Source organism: Colossoma macropomum, unplaced genomic scaffold (genome assembly GCF_904425465.1).
Source record: "Colossoma macropomum unplaced genomic scaffold, Colossoma_macropomum, whole genome shotgun sequence".
Taxonomy (NCBI): Eukaryota; Metazoa; Chordata; class Actinopteri; order Characiformes; family Serrasalmidae; genus Colossoma; species Colossoma macropomum.
In genome coordinates, this window is record NW_023494803.1 from 33,558,654 (window position 1) to 33,564,653 (window position 6,000).

A 6,000-nucleotide genomic window follows, 5' to 3' on the forward strand; every position below is an offset into this window, starting at 1 on the left:
TGAGTTCAACTTGTCTGATCCAATAGAAATGTTATTAGACAAAAAAAAATCAAAAGCAGGATGTCACAGTTCATGCTGAGCGCTGATCCAACACTGCCCCCACGTTTATGTACCAAACTGCACAAGAGAAAGTCAAGTATAAGATCATGAGATACATGTGTAGTACTAGAAAGACAGTGAATGTATGCTAAAAAGTATGAACAAATTTTAGTACAGCATTCAACAATCTCTAGAAAATGTTTGATTGAGAAGCAATACATTCTACAGCAAGATAATGACATCAAGCACACTGCTGAGAAGATCAAGACATACTTATCACAGAAAGAAGCTGCTGGTATTCTCAGAATAATGGATTTCCACCCCAGAGCCCAGACTGCAACATCACTGAGTGTGTTTGAATGTGTTTTGTTCTCTAACCAAATGAGGAAGAACTTGAGATAAGGCTGACTAATCACCTTCCGTCAGCTCACCATTGTCTCTCGTCTCCTGTAAAAATGCATTTATATATCCTAAATATTTTCTCATTATTGTAACGGTTATTGCAATTTTAATCTGATTATAAATATGTTTATTATTGCTTAAACTAAAGAGGAGGTCAGGGTAACTTGGATTTAGTTTAAAGTCTACAGACCAATGCAGGGAAGAGACAGACACTCGTGCCGAGGATGCTTCAATCAAAAGTAACTTTATTGGCTATTGACACTACAGTTGGATAACTGTAAAAGAAAAGAAAAGAAATAAACAAACAAAGGAATGGCTCAGGTAATGTAAGTTATTTCACAGTGTAAAATGGTATGCAACGGTGGCTGAGGGCGCTCCTTGGGAAAGCGACTCGAGACTTAAGGACAAAGGATCTATAGGGCAACTTAATCTTAACTAGCATATATCTAAAAGAGACTTCTTATCCAATAAAATAGCGTTGAACCTTGACTGCACAAATGAAAGATAGCCAGCCTTACTTTGAAGTCAGAAGACAGGACTACGGGTCCTCTGAGATGGGTCGCTAGAGGACCGGCTAGAGCTCACACTGGCCCTTCGCTGGCCCTGGAGTCTTGGTGGGACTTCGCACAGGTGACGCGCTGCAGTTGATGACCGGCTTCGGCGTCTTGCCTGCCCGAGGATGAAGCTTGGACCAGGGCAGTCTTTGCGGCTCTGGCTGGGCTTCAGAGTCTCTGGGTTTCTTCTTAGGGCTGTTTGAGGATAGAGCTTGGAACCAGGGCAGTCTTCTGGCAAGGATTCGGTTCGCCGGTTGAGGCGCGGCTCTGGCTGGGCTTCAGAGTCTCTGGGCTTCTTCTTAGGGCTGCTTGAGGATGGAGCTTGCAGCGAGGCGGCCCTTCGTGGTCAATCTGCCTGCAGATTGAGGTGGGGCTCGAAGGAAATCTTGGTTCTTGGCGTGACGGGCTACCTGGACTCACATCCGGCTGGGGAAGTGCAGTCAAATTTCGAGGTTGCTAACCTGAATTAACTACCTATCTTCGTCAGAGCTGAAACTCGAAGAAATTCCTTACTTGGCCATGTAAAGAAATCTTCTCTTTCTTCTCTAAGGTTAGGTTAAACTTAAAGGTATAAACAAAAGACGAACTACACGAACAACAAAATATCCAGATCTGATCTAAGCATTCTAAACTCCTAAACTTTCTTTCTAGCCGCGGTTGGCACAGACTTATGTAACTAGGTACACAAATACAAGCATCATCTCTTGCAAATTAGATAGGGTTGATAGTCAAACATGCATATCAGTGAGTGTTTCTGGGGTCCTTTGTGAGCAACAGTCCTTATGGTGGTGATGTGGTAATTCTTGTTTTCACACTTTGGGGTGCTGTGGGTCCATGTTTGAAATCCTTAGGGGATTTAGAAAGTTAAAATTTTCAGTTCAGATTGTCGTATCAGTTCCGTTCTTGGTATGTCTAGTTTAGTTAAAATGAGTCCTAACGAATGGTTGCAGTTTGGAGTGGATATATACCTTAGAAATGTACTTTCTGTTACTTAAAGATAAAGTTGTCCACAGGACTTTGGAGAGCCATATGGCCACATTCCAGAGGGGTGTTCTGTTGCCCCCTGGGTCGAGGGAGAGGGGTGTTGGTTCTTAATTCAGCCGTAAATTTGACTGAGTTTGGGGTTGGGAGTGTTAAGTCGACAGATTTACACTTTCAACTCCAGACTTGCTGGAGCCAAAAGGCCCTTAACTTCTGGGTTGTTGATAAGTTGGGCACACTCAACTTGGAGTGAAGTTTCAGCCAGTGTTCGCTACATTATGAATCTGAATATTGCTCTTTTAAAACTTTGCACACTCAAAAAACAAAGATGGTAATGATGGCCTTTACAGTGGTACTTGCACTGATGTTGTGTTTTCTCTGTAGAGCACTGTTTGTTTGCTTGACTTGCTTTTGTTTCTCCCAATAATGTGCTGTGTTTCCTGCCTTCTACCCAATGACCAATGGAGGGACTTCCTAGAAGGATCAGCAGCTTAGATAATGTGTGTGTGTGGCCTCTTTATCTGAAATATTTTGAAAAACTGAAGGACATATTTTTACATATATATACATATATCAATGTCATATTACAATCTAATTACTCCTTTTACACACCATTTGAAAACTGCCCTTTGCAATGAGCGTAGGAACAAGGAGGTGGTCATAATGTTATGCTTGATCGGTGTGTGTGTGTGTGTGTGTGAGTATATATATATATATATATATATATATATATATATATATAGAATGACAACAAGACACCAAGAAGTACGAGTGATAATGGCTGATAAGCTTTAAAAGAGGAGAGTTTTTGTGAAAGAGGTAGGATGTGTGAGTCACTGTGTAAATGCTGCACAGAAATATACTGCACTGTCATTGGATGTTAGAGTATTTGTGGTCAGTGTGCAATTTTCATCTCCACTGCCTGATAAAGTAACTTTTTCACCGAATTCAGGCTCAGGCTGAGAATTTGTGTAAAGAATGTGTCCTATGAACTGAAGTTCTCTGTTTCTGGATTGTTTATACCACAGAATAACATTATAGTTTGAAATGCTGTGTAAACACTGAAGCTCTGCAGACCCTCCAGAGAAGATCAGAAGGAGTTTGTATGACTTCATTACTGGCAGCAGAGACTGTGTTGAAAATGAAAGAAAGAAAGGGAAAAAAGGCATCAGTAGCATTTATAATGAAAATCAAAATATGAAGCAGTTCATAGTTGCATGTGAGTCCAAACAGTGAAATGTGTGTTGAAAGTTATGAGTTACAGGTAAATTAGATTCAGACAAAAAGCTTAAACTTACCCTTGATCCAAATTAGGGAGTGAATGGTAGTAATGAGAGTAAATCTAATCACAGGTTTACTCTTGTTGAGACTGAGCAAGAACAGTTTGAAGTGAGTAGACTACTGTGTTATAAAACCTGCAGTGAAGTCTTGAGGCGCAGTTTATGTTGGGTGCAGATCCAACACTGCCCCCTCTTGTTTAGTAAGTAAAACTGCCCAAGAGAATAAAGATCATAAGCAATACATATTTAGTGCATAGAACTATTGAATAATTACTGTAACATTGATGGAATAGTTGTCTAATAGGTGAGCCTTACTGAGGAACAACAGAAGCCTGAGTTGAAGAAGAGTGATTTAAACGTGATCAACTAAATCACATATTGCTTTAGTGGACATTAACATTAAACTCTGTGTTAGTGTTTATATCAGAATAACTATAAATAATTATAATGAAAAAACTCAGATCATCATAAAAGAATGAGAAAAACAACCTTTAAATTGTAATCATTAAAACCCTACAGTGCAATGTTAAGATTAAAGCTGAGATTAAATATAATAAACGTGACCATTGTGTACAAAACACAATAAAAAATGTTTACAGTACTCACAAAGACGATAAAAACTTGCTTCATTTACACATATTCATTTATATGCCTGACTGGCACTGAATCAAAGTCAGCCTACAGATCCAGGTGTTGTCTTGGTGGTAATGTGGATGAGATGAAGGTTTTTGTAGTGTAGTGAGGTAAACTACAGCACTGTGTAATAGGCTGCACAGAAATACACAGCGCTGTCATTCACTGAAAGCCTGGTTATGATCAATGAGCCATTATTTCTTCCATCACCACTCAGTGTGAACTTATTTGCAAATTCAGCCTCTATGAGTGGGGTCTGAAGATTAAGGTACCCTATAAATTTAAAGCCTGTGGTCTGATCATGTTTGTACCACAGTATGCGGTTGTAGTCTTTTACAGTGTGAGCACATTTAATCTCAGCAGTGTCGTTTTGATTCTTCATGAGATCTGGAGGATTCTGGACTACATTACCAAGAGCAGAACCTGTGGAGAGAGAAAAGTTATTAAAAAGTAATTAAGGCTGTATGAAATATGTTAAAAAACAAATATCAAAGTATGAGGACAACAATTCGTGAAATAACCTTGCTTTAGATAGATTTACCTGAGAAGAACAATAATGTGACAGAAAGTGTGAAGATAACAGCAACCATGTTGAGACTCTTGAGCTGACTCTACTCTGAGTTAAGGTAGAGAGAGGGTGTATTTTTTTAGTGAAATGACTCATGCATTCTTACTGACTGCAGCACTGTATTTATGATGCTTTGACATTAGTGATTAAAGAGCTCCCTCTAGTGTTCTGCATGATGTTTCCTAAACTGTTTTTGTGCAGCTACAACACCTGTTTCTCACACTGTGTGAACTGACTGCACAGAAATATGAACCACTGTCATCTGCTGTCAAGTTCTTCACTGTGAGAGACCCATTCTCATAATGCTTTTTCTCAGCTGAATACTTCTCCTCACTGAATGATCCAAAATCAGGTTTGTTACTGGTCGTTGTAAACACTATGAGTGTCAGAGACTCTTGCTCTCGTTGTCGGTACCAGTACATCTGGTAGTAAAGTGAACCCAGAGTGTGTTTGCAGTTGAGCTGTGCAGAACTGCCCTGTGGGGCAAAGAGTCTACTGGGACTCTGAATAACATCACTCAAACCTGCCAAATGAACAGAATCAAAACTATTTAATACAATGTAACATTCAAGTTAGTGGTAATACTTTTAGAAATCAGGTTACCTGGAGAACAATGCAGGAGTACAATAAATGTTTTAAGAAGTCTTATCATGGTCCTCAAAACAAAGAGTGCAACACAGCATACAGGAAGTTGCTGGTTTTATTTTCCACAGCATTAACAGGATGTGACATCACAACATCAGCAAGAATATATTACACAGTATGTCAAATTTGTTCAGGAGATATGCTAAACATATACATATACATATAATGTTATTAGACTAAACAAAAAAAAGAAATCAAAAGCAGGATGTCACAGTTCATGCTGAGCACTGACACGTTTATGTACCAAACTGCACAAGAGAAAGTCAAGTATAAGATCATGGGACACACAGTACTTGAAAGACAGTGAATGTGTGCTAATAAGTATAGACACATTTTAGTACATCATTCAGTAACCTCAAAAAATGTTTGATTGAGAAGCAATACATTCTACAGCAAGATAATGACCCCAAGCACACTGCTGAGTAGATCAAGACATAGTTATCAAACAAAGAAGCTGCTGGTATTCTCAGAATAATGGATTTCTACCCCAGAGCCCAGACTGCAACATCACTGAGTGTGTTTGAATGTGTTTTGTTTTCTAACCAAATGAGGAAGAACCAGAGGTAACTAACTGCCCTTTGCATTTCTGAACATTTCATGAATGTTCATTTTTATGGACTTTATTGAGTAGTTAAATCTATCAAAATATAATTCATAGATTAAGATACTTGATGTACACTTGATACATGAAGGTTAAACTGATGACAATTTCATGAAGAACAGACCAAAATAACTTTTGACAAATCAAATTTCCCACATGTATAAGTGATATCTATATATATGTGTCTTTGGCATAACCTATAGATTTAACCTTTTTCAAGAACATTGTCAGTACAGTGACTTATGGATGTCTTTTGCATAGCTGTAGTAAAATTGATCTACAACTCTGTTTCCAAAA